Raw genomic sequence first — 23,852 nt, forward strand, 5'->3', positions numbered from 1 at the left:
TCACAAATATGCAGCATTTAAAACCGTGTTGTCATAGCATAGAACCCATTTCAAGGATCTAAGTCGGGGGGGAGGGCAAACTTTTGCATGTTTTCATCCAACCCACATAGATATGCTTTTAGTATTTTTACACCCATCCAAATATTTTCTATGATGCTTATCTTCACTAGCATGTGCTGGAGCCTATCCCAGCTGACTGAACTAGGGGTACTGTTTTTTTATTTTGACAAATATTTAATCTTGTACATAATATTAGGACTTTATTCTCATTACGCTGTACATTGTTCATATTTGATGCCATTTATTTATTATTTATTATTTATTATTTATTATTTATTATTTATTATTTATTATTTATTATTTATTATTTATTATTTATTATTTATTATTTATTATTTATTATTTATTATTTATTATTTATTATTTATTATTTATTATTTATTATTTATTATTGTAATATGGGAGCCAGGTAATGACATTTCGTTGGCAATTTCACTGCTGTTATTGTGCAATGACAATAAAGAAAGTCTATCTATCTTCCTTATGACTTTACACTCTTAATATTTTTTCTTTATTCTTCTAAAATTAAAACTAAAAAATTACTGCTCTTTTAAAAAAAAAAAAATCCCCTAATATTTCTTGTTTTTTTCAAATTAATACTAAAAGGAAAATTGCCCTTTATTGGAATTTTGCCTGTCATCCTTATGTGAAACATAAGACATATTAATTTTGTTTTTCGGTGCATTCCAAAGAGAGAAAATTAGTTGAGCTAACAGTGGACGTCATGGGACATACTTATGTATACACTTATTTACTTATGTACTTATGTACTTATTTACACCAACACTAACAAGCTACAGTGGGCAGCTAGCATGACAGAAGTAGCGTTAGCGCCTATGTGAAATCAAGGCACTTAGAAAAAAAAGTTGCAATAATGTTCAAAATGGTCAAATAAGACAAAATACTGTAAGTATTTCATGTTATCACGAATGTATTCATTGTTGGAGGTTTTATTTTTATTTTTTTTGAGGACTTTATCATCAGAAAAGTTGGGTTTGTTGTTAGCGCCGTCATGCTAACTCACTTTAGAACACACAGAAAAGGAAAGCTAGCATGACAGAAGTAGCGTTAGCGCCTATCGGCTATGTGAAATCAAGGCACTTAGAAAAAAAGTTGCAATAATGTTCAAAATGGTCAAATAAGACAAAATACTCTAAGTATTTCATGTTATCACAAATGTATTCATTGTTGGAGGTTTTATTTTTATTTTTTTTGAGGACTTTATCATCAGAAAAGTTGGGTTTGTTGTTAGCGCTGTCATGCTAACTCACTTTAGGACACACAGAAAAGGAAATATGTGCTCATGTTTGACATAAATATGGATGACGGGCAAAATTCACCCCTAAAAGACACAGATTTCTTTTAACAAAATGTAGAAAAATGTGTATTTTCTTACTAGTAGACTCATTTAGTGCCCTATGACCTTCAAATCCGCCTCCTCCATCTGCCTCAAGGCTCCACTTTTACTGAGACCAGCATTATCGGAGACAGATAGTGTTTTTGTTTCACTATATTGGATAAAAGCATTTCATTCGCAAAAAAAAAATAGGCGAAATCGAGACTTTATGAAGATGATCATTAGCGAAATGCTATTTGAGGATGTTTTTTTACCGTGGCGGTTGCAGTTGGCTTCATAATAGCTCACAGCGTGATACGCCGCACTTTCCCATCACTCTCCCCAATCCAAGCAGTTGGCGTGGCAGCCGAAGCCGATCCAGATCAGCTGATTAGGCGCCTCCTCGCTCTGTGGCGCTTGTCAATCACGTCGCTGTTAATCTAATTAATGACATGGTTCACATGCATGTGTCACTCACACAACCGGCTTTTTTGATTGATGGCTACTTTAAGCCAGGGTTGATAATAATCATCATCATCATAATAATAATAATAATAATATGAGAACATGTACTAGGACTCCAGGCAAAGTGACACGTTTCATTCATTTCTGGACCTTGGCGGTCCTCTGCGGTCTCCTTGTGCTTTTATGGTGTTAAGCCAGTTTTTGCTTTGGTAGTTATGTAATTAACTGGGAATGTGCTGTCAATCAAGAGCGCCTACAGTGGAGTTTTTCTTTGACTTGGTTTCTTATTTGGTGTGGCTCTGTTTACTTCTATTGTGCAAAGTTAGTTATTGTTCATAAATTGTAAATTATAAGACACATCTGTGTTGAGTGGGCGCAAGTCAAGCTTATCTAGCGATCATTTCTCTTAGTGAAGCAAGGTGGCAATTAATAGGTGGATATAATCATAACAATAATATATATCTAATAATAATAATGTTATAATATTAAATAAAAAATACTAAATCATAATGTTACCGTTTATGAAAAATACATACATTCATCTAAAAATATCAGATTGACATTAATTATAATCACATTTAAATGATTTGTATTTATAATTATATTCTACTAATGAACGTATATAAATCACAAGATATTATTTAAAAACTATAAATAATGATTACATCCCATTAAAAATGTGATATTATTTTTAATGTTTACCTTTATTTTTTTTTTTTATTTACCATTTTTTTGTCCAGTCCCAATGTGTATACCTTTATAACTATAAAATATATTTAATTTTAATGAAAAATTAACATTTTTATATTTTTCCAAGTCACACAATTTAAACTACTACTAATTATTAATTATAATATAATATAATATAATATAATATAATATAATATAATATAATATAATATAATATAATATAATATAATATAATATAATATAATATAATATAATATAATATAATATAATATAATATAATATAATATAATATAATATAATTATTAGGAATTATATAATAACAAAAAATACGCTCAATTAATTCAATGAAAATATATTTACAAAATAAAATAAAATAAAAAAATAATGGCCAAAAATGTATTTTTGTAATGGCAAAAGCAATGTTAAAGCAGAAAAATGCTTCATAAAGAATTCTCAATATATTTGTCTGATTAAAAATCCCCATATTTCCATGTGATGTTGTTGCACCCCCCTTCATGTAGGTGGCGATAACTTTAAATTTCAAAGTCATTACCAATAGCAATGCACCACCTGACCCCGATGCAGAGTGAATATCAAGTCCTCTTTATGTCGTTTAGCGGAAATTAGCATTTTTTTGTACAAACAAGAAAAGCAGCGTATGTGTTTTCTCGTTATGGCGTCTCACGTAGTGTTTACCAGAAAACAAGAGATCCTAGTCAGCATGACGTCGGAGTGCAAAGGCCCAAAGAGCTGGTTGTGAGTTCCCCGACATCATGTTGACATCTGTGTCTTTAATAATTACAAATGGAGCTCAACAGCCCGAAGGTGATGATACCGAGCAGGCGCTCTTAAACCCAAAGCGAGAGGGCAGCTTTTACATTTACATAATGTTTGTTGCAACTCAACGCGCTGGATTTCTTTTCCTTTTTATGTCGATGAAAATTCAAGCCCGGAGGAAACGTAAAGCGTTCCCAATGGTAGCCTTCGTGCAGCCTGTTGAACCCGTAAACAGCAGACCAGGACGCAAAAAAACCACACACAAATACACACACATGGGGGGTGTCTATGTGCAGGCACAATGCTAACTCTGAAATTGCTTTTTCTAAAAATAGAGGTAATGCTCGGTGCCGGCGTACGCCGCACACAGCCACACATGGACACATTAGGAGACACAGACATGGAGTCACGGCGTGGAGGCAACCGGTGCGCCGCTCATGCAGTATTAAAGTCGTTTGCTGTGCTTTTTAGAGCACACTTAATGATGGAAATGGAACACGGCCAAAGTGCAAGACAATAAGTCTAATCTGATGAATGCAAACATTGTCTGCGACTTGCAAGAGCAATGAAAATAGCATACTGTACATCTACAGTATATTTGTCTATATATGTATATTTTTAGTATTAAAATCAAATATGCTCATCACTTAAGAATAACTTCAGTATATATTTAAATACATACAAAAATATGTACAATATTATTATAATAATAATTTTTACAGTAATAAAGGTTTAAAAAAGTTGTCAATTAATTTCACAATGTCATTATTATAATTTTATTTAATTTTTTGAGACATATATATCTTACACGTTAATATATTAATATAATAAATAATATATACTGAATATAAATCTGATCTGTTCTTCGCATACTGTATTCATGAATATTATTATATTCAATCAATATTATATATTTTATTCGATAATAATAATAATAATAATAGTAATAATGAAAATGAAAATAAATTAAATATTGAAATAAAAATATAAAAATTATCTTCCTTTTTCTTGTTAATATGGTAATTATCAGTATATCAATAAATTTATAATTATTTTTTACTAATTGGTCAAATAATGTATTTTTCAACTTCAATTTATTAATATGTCTATACATTATGCATTGAAATAATAAAAAAATATGTAATAAAAATTTAATAAACATGTAAAAATCAACATACGTATATAATAATAATAATTATACATGGAAATTTATAAATATTATATTATCTTCCTCTTTCTTGTTAATATGGTAATTATCAGTATATCAATAATTTTATAATTATTTTTTACTAATTGGTCAAATAATGTATTTTTCAACTTCAATTTATTACTATGTCTATACATTATGCATTGAAATAATAAAAAATATTTAATAAATTTAATAAACAAGTAAAAATTAACATATGTATATTATTATATCAATGAATTAATTTTGTGTTATTTATTAACCATTTCTATATTAATATAATTGTATGAATAGTTAATAATATTGCACACAATATTCATTTTGAAATGAATGAATGAATATTTGACCTCATTATTAATAACATGCTAACCTTCATAAGTACCACATTTTGCAATGACCCTGCCAGCATGAACATCTGACAGAAACCAACCTTTCATGGTCTTTTCAGCTTGAATTATTATATAACGACATAATTTCTCCAGCAAAACATCTTTTCTGGGCATCTTCTTTCCCTCCCTGTGGACGAGTGCAGTAAGAATAGTAGCAGAAGTGACCAGAAGTGGCCTTGCACACATGCTGGCGACAAAGCCGTTCATCTTCTCCGTTCTCTCGATTTATGCCTCAGAACATCTTGCCAGGACTTTTATTCTCCGCCCGCTTTGAGTGACACGGCTGGTAATTTGTCATTATCTGGAAGAAGTAGGGTAGAAGGCGAGGGATTGCAAGTGGAACTCCATGCGCCTTTATTGCTCTTAGCAGGTTTTCTCTGAGTGCGAGCAGGTAAATGGAGGGCTTTGTGGGCTTTTGAGGATGGATGATGGCCTGAGGAACGCTGTGAAGAACATGCTGAGGCTTCTTTTCAAGGAAAGAATAGATTCTAGCTGTGTTAAGCTCTTTTTTTTTAGTACGTTTGTGCATCAGCATCCCCGGCATCAACAATACAACGTGGACATTTTTACTACAGTATGTGTACATTGTACAGATTTTTTGTTGTTGTTTTAATGGCTTTTTTCACAGCCGGTGTAATAAAAGTATAAATAGTAGTACGTTTGCGGCATTGAACCCATTACAGGTGGTACTCGGTCGGCGAATACTCATACTGGTCGGATGAATACTGTGTTTGTCTGCACAGCTGCATCAAAGAAAAACAACTGACAAATGATTAATTTTTAATCGGATTAATCACTGTTTAAAAATTAATCACAATTAATCATCATTAGCAACTCATTTATTCACTCATTTTCTACTGCTTATCCTCACGAGGGTCCCCGCGGGGGTGCTGGAGCCTATCCCAGCTGTCTTCAGGTGAGAGCCGGGGTACACCCTGGACTGGTGGCCAGCCAGCCAATCACAGGGCACATATAGACAAACAACCATTCACACTCACATTCATACCTATGGACAATTTGGTCCGAGTCGCCGATTAACCTAACATGCTAACCACTTGTAATTAATCCAATTAATCCGGTCCAGACACCCAAAATTATTAACAAAAAACACTTTACATGCAATAATCCAATAATTAGATTCATTAGCAACTCATTTATTCAGTCATTTTCTACCGCGTATCCTCACGAGGGTCCTCGCTGGGGGTGCTGGAGCCTATCCCAGCTGGGTACACCCTGGACTGGTCGCCAGCCAATCACAGGGCACATATAGACAAACAACCATTCACACTCACATTCATACCTATGGACAATTTGGAGTCGCTAATTAACCTAGCATGTTTTTGTGCCAAGGAAAAGGAAAGCATGTCGGCCGCTGGACTGTTGTGACCATCGTTAAGGAAAGTTATTGCATGTTGTTGAATACTAGAGAGGTCATGGGGTCTGTGCGCTGTTACATGGGCATGAAATTAACAGTTTTTTTGTATTTCTGACTTGTGCCAAGGAAAATGAAAGCATGCCGGCCGCTGGACTGTTGTGACCATCGTTAAGGAATGTTATTGCATGTTATTGAATACTAGAGGGGTCATGGGGTCTGTGCGCTGTTACACGGGCATGAAATTAACAGGGTTTTTTTTTTCATATTTCTGACTTGTGCCAAGGAAAAGGAAAGCATGTCGGCCGCTGGACTGTTGTGATCATCATTAAGGATGAAGTTATTGCATGTTGTTGAATACTAGAGGGGTCATGGGGTCTGTGCGCTGTTACATGGGCATGAAATTAACAGGTTTTTTTTGTATTTCTGACTTGTGCCAAGGAAAAGGAAAGCATGTCGGCCGCTGGACTGTTGTGACCATCGTTAAGGATAAAGTTATTGCATGTTGTTGAATACTAGAGGGGTCATGGGGTCTGTGCGCTGTTACATGGGCATGAAATTAACAGGTTTTTTTTGTATTTCTGACTTGTGCCAAGGAAAAGGAAAGCATGTCGGCCGCTGGACTGTTGTGATCATCATTAAGGATAAAGTTATTGCATGTTGTTGAATAATAGAGCGGTCATGGGGTCTGTGCGCTGTTACACGGGCATGAAATTAATAGTTTTTTTTTCGTATTTCTGACTTATGCCAAGGAAAAGGAAAGCATGTCGGCCGCTGGACTGTTGTGACCATCATTAAGGAAAGTTATTGCATGTTGTTGAATACTAGAGAGGTCATGGGGTCTGTGCGCTGTTACATGGGCATGAAATTAACAGGTTTTTTTTGTATTTCTGACTTGTGCCAAGGAAAAGGAAAGCATGTCGGCCGCTGGACTGTTGTGATCATCATTAAGGATATAGTTACTGCATGTTGTTGAATACTAGAGCGGTCATGGGGTCTGTGCGCTGTTACATGGGCATGAAATTAACAGTTTTTTCTGACTTATGGGGTCCAGAACTTGTCCATAACCCCGAGGACCACCAGTTTAGCACCTGAGCTTATCTTTTTGGCTGTGTCAAGGAAGTTACAGTGGTGTGAGGTTTTTTAAAAAAGACCTTTTTTCCCCCCCGTTTTTTTCCGCTGTGTAATGGATAAGAGCTTTAAGCCCTCCATTGCGGTCTAATCGATGGAATCAGGGGAGAGTTAGAGGACTGTGAGATGGAAAAGCCAGACCTGGTGAGCGCCCTTAAGCCCTGAGAGTTGTTTGCAGAGCTGAAGATGACTGTCATAATAAAAAAAAGAGTTTATCTAAGTTTGCTGTAAAGCTCTGCTTTTTTTTCCCAGATGTGTAAAAGTGATGTTTTTTCTTCACGCAGTTTGTCATGTAACAGATTAAAAGTGGAAGGTGTGGAAGATAGCTGATGTTTGCATGTGAAAAACGGTTTAAGTGTGCAGCGTCGAGCTAATGAAGTCGTTGGAATCTGACGTGTGTGTGAAGCAGCATGCAGGATCCAGTATCACGGACTTGCTTTTGTTCCGTCATGCATCCTCCACGGATGATGTTTGGACAGTTCTGTCGCAAGCGCACGCCCACGCATCTCGTAAACATGTTATTCATCTGCCTGTGGATGTGGAAGCGTGGATTTCATTGTCTCCTTTCATAGTGACACCGTTGATACGCAATCAACGTCTTCAGATGATTACACGTAATTCTCACAGCGGTGAACCCGCTCACCGAGTCACAGTTTGACACCCCCGACTTTTCCCCCCGCAGAGCGTTGTAGTGACACGTTGTCATGACTTTGCTTAGACCGCCCGTTTTGGCGAGAAATCACAATGTTTTTTATGCATCGAAACCGGAAACGCCGATAACTTAAAATTTTTCCATCTCTACAAAGTGCACATATAGACAAACAACCATTCACACTCACATTCATACCTATGGACAATTTGGAGTCGCCGATTAACCTAACATACTAACCACTTGTAATTAATCCAATTAATCCGGTCCAGACACCCAAAATTATTAACAAAAAAACACTTTCTAGTTTTACATGCAATAATGCAATAATTAGATTAATTAGCAACTAATTTATTCAGTAATTTTCTACCGCTTATCCTCACGAGGATCCTCGCTGGGGGTGCTGGAGCCTATCCCAGCTGGGTACACCCTGGACTGGTCGCCATCCAATCAAAGGACACATATAGACAAACAACCATTCACACTCACATTCATACCTATGGACAATTTGGAGTCGCCGATTACCCTAACATACTAACCACTTGTAATTAATCTAATTAATCCGGTCCAGACACCCAAAATTATTAACAAAAACACTTTCTAGTTTTACATGCAATAATCCAATAATTAGATTAATTAGCAACTAATTTATTCAGTAATTTTCTACCGCTTATCCTCACGAGGATCCTCGCTGGGGGTGCTGGAGCCTATCCCAGCTGGGTACACCCTGGACTGGTCGCCAGCCAATCAAAGGGCACATATAGACAAACAACCATTCACACTCACATTCATACCTATGGACAATTTGGAGTCGCTAATTAACCTAGCATGTTTTTGTGCCAAGGAAAAGGAAAGCATGTCGGCCGCTGGACTGTTGTGACCATCGTTAAGGAAAGTTGTTGCATGTTGTTGAATACTAGAGGGGTCATGGGGTCTGTGCGCTGTTACATGGGCATGAAATTAACAGTTTTTTTTCGTATTTCTGACTTGTGCCAAGGAAAAGGTAAGCAATTTTTCCATCTCTACACGTAATCCAACTAATGGCATGAACTTTCACGTTCACCGTTTGACGTCACACCCGCCCCCTCAGTCAGCTCTAATGGGATGCAAGACGTCAACCGCTGCGATCCGAGTCGGCCGCAGTCCGCATTACTCAGTGTCTCGGTATCGACGCATGTGTGCCAACGTTGATTCATTAAAGCCGTTTGCATGGCGCTAATGCACTCAAGGGGGGGCCCTGATGAGGTTGCAGCTCCTAAAGCTACTGTCACATGTGTCTTTGCATCATCCGCTAAAGAGGAATTACAACGTAAAGTAGCTCCATATTGGGAAAATGCTGAAACATGTATGAACCCTGAAGGGAAGTGGAAGAGTCAAGCCAGGGGGGTTGAGATGTCTGCTGTTGCGCAACGTTGAAATATTTTGCTTCATTTTGCCAGCCAATGGACTTAAATGAAGTAATTTTCTGTGTCGGATGTCCACCTTTAATTTTCTGCGAGCAATCAGTCCGGAGCAGCCTGTTTTTCCATTTAGGGAGAACAGCAAACTCATTTTCATGCAATGAAAACACCCAATAAAAAGTTTTCGACTCAGCTTTGGCAGCTAAATGAGTCGCCTAATTGAATCCGAGGGAAGATAATGTCACTAAAATTACCAAAAATATACACAAAGCCCTGATTTTACATATTATATACATATTTATATTATATTATATACATATTATACATATTATATACATATTTACCATTGTATTAATTTGCCTTTCAGCTGCACGGTGGTTGTGTGGTTAGCGCGCAGACCTCACAGCTAGGAGACCCGGGTTCAATTCCACTCTCGGCCATTTCTGTGTCATGTTCTCCCCGTGCATGCGTGGGTTTTCTCCGGGTACTCCGGTTTCCTCCCACATTCCAAAAACATGCTAGGTTAATTAGCGACTCCAAATTGTCCATAGGTATGAATGTGAGTGTGAATGGTTGTTTGTCTATATGTGCCCTGTGATTGGCTGGCCACCAGTCCAGGGTGTACCCCACCTCTCGCCCGAAGACAGCTGGGATAGGCTCCAGCACCCCTGCAACCCTTGTGAGGAAAAGCGGTAGAAAATGAATGAATGAATGATTATTGCATGTAAAACTAGAAAGTTTTTTTTGTTAATAATTTTGGGTGTCTGGACCGGATTAATTGGATTAATTACAAGTGGTTAGCATGTTGGGTAAATCGGCGACTCCAAATTGTCCATAGGTATGAATGTAAGTGTGAATGGTTGTTTGTCTATATGTGCCCTGTGATTGGCTGGTAACCAGTCCAGGGTGTACCCCGCCTCTCACCTGAAGACAGCTGGGATAGGCTCCAGCACCCCCCGTGAGGACCCTAGTGAGGATAAGCGGTAGAAAATGACTAAATAAATGAGTTGCTAATGAATCTTATTATTGGATTATTGCATGTAAAACTAGAAAGTGTTTTTTGTTAATAATTTTGGGTGTGATTAATTGGATTAATTACAAGTGGTTAGCATGTTAGGTTAATCGGCGACTCCAAATTGTCCATAGGTATGAACGTGAGTGTGAATGGTTGTTTGTGATTGGCTGGCCACCAGTCCAGGGTGTACCCTTGCCTTTCGCCCCAAGACAGCTGGGATAGGCTCCAGCACCCCCTCGACCCTTGTGAGGATAAGCGGTAGAAAATGAATGAATAGTTTGCCTTTCTTTAACCTGATTTGCGATAGTTATCTATATACACACACTTGTGAGTTGCTGGAACCAGTATCGTTCAAACATGAATAAGGGACTGTAGCCCCCCCACCACCCCACACCCCCACACACTTTTTGAGAAGCACTTACCCATGTAGATGATTTAAATGTGATACACAACAAGCATCTACCAATGATACCCATACATTGGGACCGCCACAAATACATTTGGACCGCTACAGATTCAATTTACACTACCTCTCGGGAAGCGCTCACAGTTCATTTGTACTTCAGAAGATATTTCTTTTGATTGTGTCCACAAATAGACTGCTCTCCTGTGGGGGGAAAAAAAACACATATACAGTACCTGTAGCTACTTTTATGTAAGCATCGAATAATACCATTAATCTTTCATGGAGCAGATAAACATGCGGCAATAACTTGAGTGTGATATAAAAGATTCCACGCCGTTAAGTTTCATGTCAACTCCCCTGTGTTTTAGTTTTATTAAGCGTTTGTAACTGCATGCAATTATTACTGCATGAAGCAGCGATCCTATGATGACGGAGTGAACGCTAACCGCTATAAATATGCATTGTGCTAATGGTTAAATATACTGATGAGGTAGTAAAGTGAGCTGCGGTTTCTTTCCCCGTCAGGAGAAAGAGGGGAAGATTTGACTCTGCATCCCTGAAAAGAGAGTTTATCACTAAAAGCGAGATGCTGTCACATGATTTGAAACTCCAACTTTTAGTGTGGAGGCTTGTTTTGTCTTATTGTTGAGCAGTTTTGCACTCGCAGCTGCTTTACTGCAGCAGGATTTACCACAATCCACTTGCTGCGTCAGGGACTCATCGGAAGAGGGCTCATTGTCTTAGATAAAAGCGTTAAGTGTGTTTTTTCTTTCTTTTTTCCGCCAGAAGTGATCTGTGCGTATCGTTTTATCACAGTTGCTCGTTTGCTATCTTTGACACTTTGCGTTTACGACTTGCAGTCATGCATGCATAATTTATACATAAGATGTAATGGATTGGAAAAGAACGCAAGGAAATCAGATTTGTCATGCTGCTGTCAAACCATTTGGCTCAGAGTGAGACCTCTTCTCGTGTGAAACATGTACAGAACACTGACCAATTGATTAGATACACCAAGAAGGGTAAACATTTGTCAGCTAAAACAATAAAAAAAATCATTATTATTTTTTACGATTGTTGTGTTTGTGTTTTAAGATTAGTAATGATATTAAAAATTATCAAAACATTATACCCCTGAATTTTAAGTAGGTTTATCCTAATTTGATAATATATAATATTATGAATATAATATTTCAGAAAAATACTACACATAGTACAATAAATTGAAACGAATTAAATAATAATAAATATATAATATATTTTTCAACCTTTTTTTTACAACCAATAAAATAAATATAAATCTAAAATAAATTAACAAAATTAATACTATATTATATTATCATTTGTAATTGACGATAGCATCAACAGCAACCACAAATAAAATGTATGAAAATATCAGAATATATAATACTAAAATACAATTATTTTATAATTGTTGTGTTTGTGTTTTAAGATTAGTAATGAGAGTAAAAATTATCAAAACATATTACCCCTCAATTTTAAGTAGGTTTATCTTCATTTGATAATAGCAAATATATAATATTATATTATAATATTTCAGAAAAATACTACACATAATACAATATATTTAAACTAATTAAATAATATATAATTTATTTTTCATTTTTTTTACAACCAATAAAATAAATATAAATCTAAAATAAATTAACAAAATTAATGCTATATTATATTACTGTTCGTAATTGACGATAGCAACCACAAATAAAATGTATAAAAATATCAGAATATATAATATAAACATTATCCCTGTATGAACTGTTCTAGTAAAGATCACAATGTATGTCATCAAAATATTAAAATAAATAAAATAAATAAAATAAATAAAATAAATAAAATAAATAAAATAAATAAAATAAATAAAATAAATAAAATAAAAATCTTAATTATCTAATTATTCATAATTGACGACAGCATCGACAGCAACCACAAATAAAATCACAATATACAATAACACAAACTTTATCCCTGCATTAACTCTTCTAGTAAAGACAGCAACGTATGTCAAAATATTTCATCTCCACACTATTGTCCCCGACACCTGTTGCTAGGCAGACTTCAAAGGACCCAAGCATACCTGGCCATCGGCCAACAAACAGGAAATCATATTCCACTCCAAATCTACTGACATTTTTCTGTGAGTTCAACAAGACATATTCCACCAGAACCTTTCAGGAAGCCGCTTTTCATAATAAATAACGCTGAACAGCTATCAGTAAAGCATATCTTTTCACAGCCTCTTACACACACACACACACACACAGACACACACATACACAAAAGCTCCCATGGTGCTTTGCTGCTTATTCCCTACCTCATATTTGTCTCTGTCGGCTCTTGTTTGCTTCCCTGTTCACGTAGTGTCAACGTATGCAGCAGCAGCAGTACAATGCAGCTTTTAGTCATATGCACCCATGATGGAGGATGCACTGCATCAGGCTTTATGGCCACTTAAATATCTTAAAGGATTTTTACTGAAAAGCATCAATCAATGAACCTGTGACCCATTTTGGGTTTCACCCACCTAGCCCTGCATTACTGAAAACCATCTGTGTACAAACAAATGTTTTACTGCAATACTTTTTCTGTTTTTTTTTTTTTTACTCTCTCACAACTTGTTTTTTTCTTAAAAGCTGTAAGAGTTGCAATTTATTTTCCATCCCATCCATTACCTCCTGGAAGACTCATCCTCCCGCAAGTCTCCAGAAGGCAAAACAAACCCATAAAAATCAATCTTTTGCCTCAAAATTGTGCGGCTACAACATATGCCTGCGTGTCACTTTTAATGATAATCCCTAAGAAAAAGATCATTGTGATGATAACTGAATGGAGATGCTGAATATTTTCACAGGGTTGCTTTTCACACTATTGTATCACACCGCATTGCTGTGAATACAACCTATTTCAGCAAAAAAAAAAAATTCCATTCCCATCGATGTCAGTCTGTCTAGACTTTTTGGGAGGTTTTTGTAGCTATAAACATGCTGGAAACCTCGTATGTGACGTCATCACAAATAAACTCAACTATACTCCCCACTCGCCTTAAAGCAAGTGCACTTTAAGGCACAATCTTGTCTTTCCTCTGGGGAAAATCCCGAATCTGCTCCTTTTTGCTCAGTCTGAATTATTTATAATCCCGAAAGTGATGGCCGAGATTGTTTTAGAGGCCAGTCGGGATTGTGCAGCAACATTGTTCACGCCTCCTCCTCGCCATATGTCACTCCACCTGGACGCACGCCAGCCGCCTGAAAGCTGGAGTGCTGACATCATCCTTCTGCAGAATATGCACTCTCGGAACGTTTGCTACCGGAGTCAGGCTCTTCTATCAAACCATCATTTGTAGTAGTAGTACTATTACAGCATCTCACCAAAATGGGTATAATTACCATAGATATACCTAAGAGTAGTCAGTGTACAGCATCCATAGCATAGCAGTACTTATCTACGATGGAAAATATTTAATTCCCAACAGGATTGGAAATATGGAATATTTTCACTGTTTTTTTTCCTTCGCTTATACTGTTGGGAATTGAATATTTATGAATGGAATATTTCCCACTTCCTGTGGTAGATAAGCACTCACACTTTGCAGTGCTTATCGAAAACAAACAGGAAAATATTCCATTCCTGACAGTATTGGCAAATATTCCATTCCTAACAGTATTGGCAGTATGGAATATTTTCCACAGTATTTTTCACTCTCTGTGGTAGATAAGCATAAACATGCTACTGTATTTATTTAGAGCAAAATATTCCACATTGCCAATACTGTTAGGAATGGAATATTTTCCACTGGGTTTTTCTGGGTTTTTTTTCTAGTATCTTCAAGCACTCACACTTTGCAGTGCTTATCTAAAACAGACTGGAAAATATTCCATTCCTAAAAGTATTGGCAACAAGGAAAATCTAGAGCAAAATATTCCATATAACTCAGACATTGCAGTACTTTCTTACAGTATTGGAAATATTGAATATTTTGACAGTTTTCTTTCAGTCACTTATACCGTGTTAGGTTTGGAATATTTCCCTACTGTATTTATCTAGAGCAAAATATTCCATATTGCCAATACTGTTAGGAATGGAATATTTTCCACTATGTTTTAGATAGGTAATGCAACATTTTCATGCTGATCTTCCACCGAGTGTATAATTTTCCACATTTTAGATGAGCACCAGCATACTGCAGTGCTTATCGACCACAGAGAGTAGTAAATATTCCATTCTTAACACAGTATAGATTTATTATCAACTGAAAATGAGTCAGCACACAGCCATTATTGTCTAAGTAGCTGGCAACACAAGTGAGACGCAAAGATAATTGTCTTTTATAGTCTGGGGCTGCTGGCACTGGGGGGAGCTGCGGCTCATTGATGGGGAAAACGGGAATTCCAACATGAAGTGAGACATTGTGAAGCCAAAACTGGGTCGCATGGCAAGTTTTTCTCCATGATAAGGATCCCAAACACACCTCCAAGAAGATTCAGTATTGCTGAAGATGGGGAGGGTGATGGCCAAGGGTGTCCTATGTGGGGCCTCCTCAGCCCTGAAGGAGTGCAAGGAGTCGAATATTGTGATGTCATTGATTAAGATAGAATCTCTACAGTTTCCTTTCCACTATACCGTCCCTCAATAAGATATAATGCAATGCTTCCTGCTTGCTTTTGTCGGATACTGTACATTTGCAGTGTTGGCTGTAAAAGCAAAGAAAGCTCTTCTCTCCAAAAGCAAACCGGCATCCTAACGCTCCGGGGAGAACGCTGCAAAGTGTATGTGGGAGTGTTTTAGGAAACACTCCCACACTGCAAAGCGTCTTTTGAGGAAAAAGAAACGTCTGTCACCTGCTTGAGTTCAACAGATGATCCAACAGAACGATGTCTGCCTCCACTGAAGAACTGAGCAACATTCTTTTCTGGCTCGTTTTTCACGGCGAATGACGGGTGTCGGCGACTTCCTGTCGGCTGACACACACATCTGTCAAGCTATTGTAGAAACTCTGCATCAACTGGTGATTGACTCAGGAAGTGACATGTTTGCAGGTTACGGCTTTACCTGACAACTTTGCTGTGCAACTAGCAAAGATGAGGGCTCTTTATACTGCTTCTTTTTCGACGTTTCTTTGCTTTCTGACTGACTGACAGATTTTGGTGTCTACGTTTCTTCAAGGTTGGCAGGTCTGTTTGTGTTTTTATTCATTTTTTAACAATGCTAGTGCCAGCAACTCATACAGTGGTTTGTGCAGGTATGGAAATAACTAATATAGGTTCTGTAGCATTCATTCATTCATTCATTCATTTTCTACTGCGTATCCTCATGAGGGTAGCGGGGTGCTGGAGCCTATCCCAGCTGTCTTCTACACCCTGGACTGGTGGACAGCCAATCACAGGGCACATATAGACAAACAACCATTCACACTCACATTCATACCTATGGACAATTTTGGAGTCGCTAATTAACCTAGCATGTTTTTGGAATGTGGGAGGAAACCAGAGTATGACAGAATATGCATAATGAAAAATAATACAGAAACACTGACATATATTAATGAGGATTTTGTTATTTTCATATTTATCCACCAGTTGCTGCTACATTTTCCCATTCAATGCATGCAGAAAAATTCTACTTTTACTTTTACTTCTACTGGTTTACATGTAAACATACTGTTCCATTCATTTTCTATGCTGGTAGTATGTTGGAGCCTATCCCAGCTGCCCGGGCCGGGTACACCCTGGACTGGTGGCCAGCCAATCACAGGGCACATATAGACAAACAACCATTCACACTCACATTCATACCTATGGACAATTTGGAGTCGCTAATTAACCTAGCATGTTTTTGGAATGTGGGAGGAAACCGGAGTACCCGGAGAAAACCCACGCATGCACGGGGAGAACATGCAAACTCCACACAGAGATGCCCGAGGGTGGAATTGAACTCGGGGATCCTATTTGTGAAGCCTGTGTGCTAACCACTTGCACACCGTGCAGCCCCTAAAAAGTTTTATTTCCTTTTATTTTCAAATTTTGGTAATAAGAGTTTAAAAGTCAATATAGGGGTGCTAGTTCATGTTTAGAGGGCTCTAATAATGCTTAAATATTCAATCATTTTCTACCGCTTATCCACATGAGGGTCGCGGGGTGTGCTGGAACCTATCCCAGCTGTCTTCGGGCGAGAGGTGGGGTACACCCTGGACTGGTCGCCAGCCAATCACAGGGCACATATAGACAAACAACCATTCACACTCACATTCATACCTATGGACATTTTGGATTTGCTAATTAACCTAGCATGTTTTTGGAATTTAGGAGGAAACCGGAGTACCCAGAGAAAACCCACGCATGCACAAGCGGAATATGGCCTACATGCTAACCACTTTTCCACCGTGCAGCCCCTTTTAAAGAGTTAATGTGTAATTCCTGCTCCTAATGCATCAATATCCCCAACAATAAGTACTGTTTAGTTCTACATCATAGCATTCTCCATCCACAATAATAAACATATTATTAAATGAATATCAATAATGGATGTGTGGAAATGTCCAACAAAATTGTGGTTTAAGGACTCCCAGCCACGAATGCAGGATCCCAAATAAGCAGAAACAAGTATGTTTTGCTTGAGAGACTCAGCAGGCGGTGCATGGAGTAGACTATTAAAGCTGCTCCCAGTCTGCTGTGGTCAGTGCTCTTTGCTCAGCGGCAGGGGTGAGGAGGTTCGGTCAGGCTAGAATGCAAGAAGAAATGCGAGAGACAGATGATGTGATTGATGTAAGCCGAGGGTCTTGAAACACACCCTGAAGCAGCCTCGGGCGCTTCACGCCCAGGTGAGGTGGCGTGATGCTGTTTGGGCGCACCAGCAGCCATCAGTATTACTTTGCTGTGATGCCTCGCCCGGTTGTCTTTGTTTACAACTTTGCTTGTAAGTTGCCCCTGTAAAGACATCCCAGGCGATTTAAGAGGAACTGGTGAGACTCGGCTTTGTTGTGGAGGGTTTTTTTTAATTTGACAAATATCCTCATAAAACACAATTTAGGAGTTTATGGTTATTACCACAGCATTAGAGACACACTGATAGATATTTATACAGTTATGCAACAACTATGTAAAACCGCATGACATAAAGTACATACATTCATTCTCTACCGCTTTTCCTCTATTCCTATATAGACAAACAACCATATACACTCACATTCTTACCTATGGACAATATGGAGTCGCCAATTAACCGAGAAACAGCTACTTAAACCATCGAAAGGTTGGCTCAAGCCATGATGCCAGGTTGTATGTTAAGTTTAAATTAAATACTTTGCAAAGAACGGACGGGCCGTATTCAAATGCCTGGCGGGCCGGATGTGGCCCCCGGGCCGTAGTTTGCCCACCCCTGCACTAGCGCATCAATAAATAGAGCATCAATAAATCATAATCCATCCATCCATTTTCTTGTACCGCTTATCTTCACAAGGTTCGTGGGCGTGCCGGAGCCTATCCCAGCTGTCTTCAAGCGAGAGGTGGGGTACACCCTGGACTGGTGGCCAGCCAATCACAAGGCACATATAGACAAACAACCATTCACACTCACATTCATACCTATGGACAATTTGGAGTCGCCAATTAACCTAGCATGTTTTTGGAACGTGGGAGGAAACCGGAGTACCCGGAAAAAACCCACACAAGAACATGCATATTCCACACAGAGATGCTCGAGGGTGGGATTGAACTCTGTGAGGTCTGTGCGCTAACCATTCAAACACTGTGCAGCCCATAAAAGGTTTGATTTCCTTTTATTTACAAATTTGGGTAATAAGAGTTTAAAAGTCAATATAGGGGTGTTATTTCATGTCTAGAGGGCTCTAATAATGCTTAAATATTCATTCATTTTCTACCACTTATCCACACGAGGGTTGCCGCTGGAGTGCTGGAGCCTATCCCAGCTGTCTTCAGACGAGAGGCGGGGTACACCCTGGACTGGTGGCCAGCCAATCACAGGGCACATATAGACAAACAACCATTCACACTCACATTCATACCTATGGACAATTTGGAGTCACTAATTAACCTAGCATGTTTTTTTTAATGTGGGAGAAAAACCACACATGCACGGGGAGAACACGCAAACTCCACACATAGATGGCCAAGGGTGGAATCGAACTTAGGTTTCCTAGCTGTGAGGTCTGTGTGCTAACCACTCGACCGCCGTACAGCCATTGCTTTATAAATATAAAAATAAATGTAAAAAAAAAAACAAAACAGTTTCTCGGAAAGGCAGCCTTTACCGAAAGTGCTTGGGTTTTTTTTTTGTGTACGTGTTCCTAATGACGTGACTGGGGAGTGTATGTGGCCTTGAGAGGTCTCCTGTGCACAGCCTCAGGAAGCCAATGAGACGCGAGGCCACCCGAGGGGCATTTCTGTGCGTGTGTGTGTGTGTGTGTGTGTGTGTGTGTGTGTGTGTGTGTGTGTGTGTGTGTGTGTGAATCGAGTGTGTCTGACACATCAGATCAGAGATGGCACTAAGGGAATGGAGTAAACCTCAGGGTGTGATGTCCCTGAGGCGGTGTTGACATCGTCTGATAGCGATAGCCGCTGTACCCTCACGTCCCATTTTTTTTTTTTTTTTGCTTTTTCTTGTTTCCTTTCTACACCAGTATCACTTGAGTTCCCTGACGTGGCGCCTATCTCCAGCATGACAAATAATGGATTAGTGGGATTACAGCCAAGCAAACATGAAAAGGAGTCACATTTTTTACATTTTTACATATAGTAAGAGATAAAGCTTACTATATCAGGACGATTCGCCGTGTGTGCAATGTGTCAAAAGGGCGACAGATCTCAAAAGAGAGAGCGAGAGAGAGAGAGGGTGTGTCTTTAACATGAGCAAAAAAAAAAAAAAAATCAATTTACAGAAGATAATTATTCATTGTTGATGGGAGAGGAGGGGGCAACAAGAGATTGAGGCGATGCGACGGTATGCAAATGGTCCTAATGGGAACAATGATCATCGCCGATGGATCCAATTACCAGCTTGTTATTCTCACAATTCATAACAATCTTTGCCAGGGCAAAAATAATTCCCCTGAAGAAAAGGTGATTAGAAAATTGACCGCATCAACTCCTGCTAATGAACTGCTTCTTTCTGTCCCGCTGTATGATTCCTGTAGTGAGAAACTACCAACTGTCGTAATGAGGGCTTAACAATACAAGCAGTTGATTTGCTATATATATATATATCACTATATTGACAGTTACTAAAGTACCAATTATGTAATTGTATGGTCATATCACCTTGTACTTTGGTACATGACAAAAATAAAATTAAAAAAACAAAAAAACTAACTTAAACTATATTAGGAAAGCAGGAAGTGAACAAATTTAACAGTTACTGATTGTAAAAGTACCAGATGGAGGGGTAGGATTTAATAAGCTTTGCTTCTTCCTACTCCTTTTGGACATGTGGAACTGTGAACTGATTATGCGATGCATTCAATTACCATAACGGGGATTAACCATAACAGGTTAATTACTTGGTTATGATACTTTATATAGCTTGTCATCATTATTTTTGATAATCGGACCATAAAATACACAGAAAGGTGATGCAGGAAGGTGCTTATCACTGCCGTCCTTCCATAGAGAGGAAAAGTCACTTTTTTTGACTTGACAGAAATTTATGAATTTTATGAATTCAGCTGCCAAGATGGAGGATTATATATCTAAACTCACCAAAGGGTGATCAAACTTCTACTACAAAATAGTAGTCCCTTTCCTGCAGAAGAATAGTGTGCATGTGCTTTGTATACAAATAAAATATAAACCCACAAATGCCTTTGAGTTTAAAAAAAAAAAAGTATAAATAAATTGTATTAAGTATTTGAAAACAAATTTGTAGCCTTGAACCTCACCGCACGTCACTGCATGCATGCTACTTTTAAAATGTCAGAATAAATTTAGCATAATAGGGGACCTTTTTAAACAATGTAGTTGCGTTCAAAGTGTATGTGCTTCTGCCAAACTTGTCAGCAACACAACATCGGACTTGCGTTGATTATAATCTGTCAACAAAGCCTTCTCCTGTGACAAATTTCATCAAAGTTCATTTTAAAGCTAATTACGCTTGCCGTTTACTCGCGTGTGACAATGGAGCCGTTTCATTCCGCTGTTTGTTTTTTCCTGTTAAGTGAGCTTGTTCAGCCTTGTGTGTGTGTGTTTTTTTTGGTTGTTTTCTCGGCTAATTGTTCCCTCTTGATTCTCTCTAATAATATGCTCCATTTGTGAGGCCCCAGTTTTGTTTTGGTTTTTTTCCAGCAAGGAAATAAGAGCTGTATAAGAATAAGATGTTGGCTAACAGGGGCTAGCGCTTCAAATACAGGAATGATCAAAAACCAAATAAAAACAACCACCATCGACCGTAATACCACAAGAGTTGGGTATAGTTGACATATTATCCGATACCGATGTACTTTTGAAACCTTCAAGTACTTGTTACAGGTGGTTGTGACTGCATTTATTCAGCACCACGAACAGCTCCCCATTACTATCCTTTATAAACATAAGCAATAACATAATTCCCACTCCACAACAACAAGGGACAATGTTTTCATGGAAAGTACTAACAGAATGACCCCAAGGTGGACTCTTTCCCGAAGTTTCCTCCGAGTAGTCTCTCTTTCTGTCATCCTAGCAGTCCTGGAAAGTGTTAGCTGGTAAACTGCAGCAGCTGTAGTGAACTTGATGGGATTACATGAGGGATTAGGGGCTGTTAGCACAATAACAACATGGCTGACGAGGAAACAATGACTTTGCTGTGTTTAAAAAGCAAGCGCCTACTGTACACCCCGAAAGAAAAAAGATTTGTGGCGGTTTAGGCCTGCAGAGAAGGCTTTGCTGGCCCCGACGGCCCAGTAAATCAGATTATAATTCTTGTATTTAATCCATGAAATTGTATTTATTTACAGTGTTGCCAACAGTTGTTGGACAAATAGTTTGCAAAGAAGGATTCTTTATTATTATTATTATTATTATTATTATCTTATCTTTTATTACCTTTATTATTATTATTATACCTTTATTATTATATTTAAATTTTATTATAATTAGTATTATTTTTTTTAATTTATTATATTATAACTTTATTATAATATATTATAATATATTTTATTATATTATCTTATTTATTATTTATATAAATTTAATAGTCTCATAATTAGGCAATAGAAAACCTGCCTATGACCTTCTAAATACCGTTTTTAACATTATTAGAGCCCTCCAGACATGAACTAACACCCCTATAGTCACTTTTATACTCGTATTACCTGATATAAGAGACATAATCAAAGTAAATTCGCTGTTTAAAACATACCCAAGACTCATGCTCATGTGTGTTGTGTTCCCTCTGGGAGTGAGATGACTGACGGACAGGAAGTGACATGGAAGATTTTAGCTTGCCGTGAGTTATGGCCTCAAAAGTAGCCCGTGTTTTTATGAGGGATTTATATGAGGTATAAGAGGGCGATCAAGTCCCCTCTGAAGGCCCAGATACCAAATGTATAGTTAAATATACGTGAAATTTTAATTGGAAGAAACTATTTCGAAAAGCACTTTGGCTGACATATTGAAAAATCTTCGCCATTTAGCGTTAATCAGCCTTCAGCTCATCTAGTCAATATTAAACCCAAAACCGTGCAAATTATCCGAACTGCTTTTTTTTTTTTTTGAGGACCGCCGCCCCTTTTTCTCTGATGCCACGCTATGACGGCACAAAGTCAGAGATTTTATTATTTCACCCCCCCACCCTTCTTTCCCTTCTTTCCAATCAAGATGAAAACGTTGGCGGCAATGCCCGAGAAGCGGTGCTTAGCAGCTGTGTCACATTGATGCATCACCTGCAGCGCCTATGCTGATAATGAATAGGAAACCGTCTTGGATGACTCATAAATAGTTTGTCTGAATTTCAGCTCAAGGAGAGTTCCGTTAGTGGGATTGTAAAAAAAAAAAAAAAAAATACACAATGACAGAATTGATCTGTGAGCCAAGAATAGAATAATCCGCAAACCCCATCGGTGACCTCGCTCTTATTTGAATCAATTTATTTTCTCTATTGGGCTTTAGTAAGACGTAGTGGGAATTAGATTAGAGGTCAGAAATAACAGGAAGTGTTAGTGGGTTAAAGTTCTTGGTTCTAAAACAAGGCCGCTATCTAAGATCTAACAATATGGCGCCATTGATTTGTTCCAAAAGGGCAAAAGAAAAATGACATTTTTTTTTCATTCAATTTCTATGGCGATTCTCCTCATCAGTCTCACAGGGGTATGCTGGAGCCTATCCCAGCTGACTTTGACCGAGACGCAGGGGTACACCCTGGACTGGTAGTTAGCCAATCACAGGGCACATATAGACAAACAACCATTCACACTCACATTCATACCTATGGACAATTTGGAGTCGCCAATTAACCTAGCATGCTAACCACTTGTAATTAATCCAATTAATCTGGTCCAGGCACCCAAAATTATTAACAAAAAATATAGAAATAAGACACACAAATTGAATGATGCATAGCATTTGTTGTGGAATACCTTATGGCTACATTTCTGACTTGGCGACTGTGTCTGTAAGTAATGTGCAACTATAACTATTTATTATGAGTAATGTGGTATTTTAGATAGCAGTGACACTAATTTTGTATCTTTAAACATATTTGTATGTTTATTTCCAACCCGAACGGCCAATCCCAAAGATGTGATGATGCAACTGCACAATAGAAGAGCTCATGTATGGTGATACTGATGTAACTGATGTACGCCGGAGCAATTTATAGTCCAGAAAATACAGCATAAATGATAAATGGATAAAATTTAATGTTGACGGGAACGTTTCCCACATTTTTTTTAATGAAATTGTCTCTGACGACAAACAAGAACAGACACTTCACTTCTCTTCATAGCTGAGTACAAAAGACACTGTGTTCCAGA

At 37.9% G+C, this 23,852-nt stretch overlaps 2 protein-coding genes across 4 annotated transcripts in view; one reads left to right on the plus strand and one right to left on the minus strand.

The window, feature by feature from the left end:
• Positions 1 to 23,852, plus strand: part of psmg3 (proteasome (prosome, macropain) assembly chaperone 3) — a 149,537-nt gene that overhangs the window by 48,379 nt on the left and 77,306 nt on the right. The gene's annotated exons all lie outside the window — the stretch shown is intronic.
• elfn1a (extracellular leucine-rich repeat and fibronectin type III domain containing 1a) overlaps positions 1 to 23,852 on the minus strand; it is an 84,212-nt gene that overhangs the window by 33,793 nt on the left and 26,567 nt on the right. The window contains exon 2 of one of the 2 annotated variants that reach the window (XM_058048349.1): positions 11,001 to 11,077. The exons of the other annotated variant lie outside the window; for it this stretch is intronic. The gene's annotated coding sequence lies outside the window, so the exon portion shown is untranslated. The remainder of the gene's footprint in view (positions 1 to 11,000; positions 11,078 to 23,852) is intronic. 2 annotated transcript variants of the gene reach the window in all.

Source organism: Doryrhamphus excisus, chromosome 15, assembly GCF_030265055.1.
Source record: "Doryrhamphus excisus isolate RoL2022-K1 chromosome 15, RoL_Dexc_1.0, whole genome shotgun sequence".
Lineage (NCBI taxonomy): Eukaryota > Metazoa > Chordata > Actinopteri > Syngnathiformes > Syngnathidae > Doryrhamphus > Doryrhamphus excisus.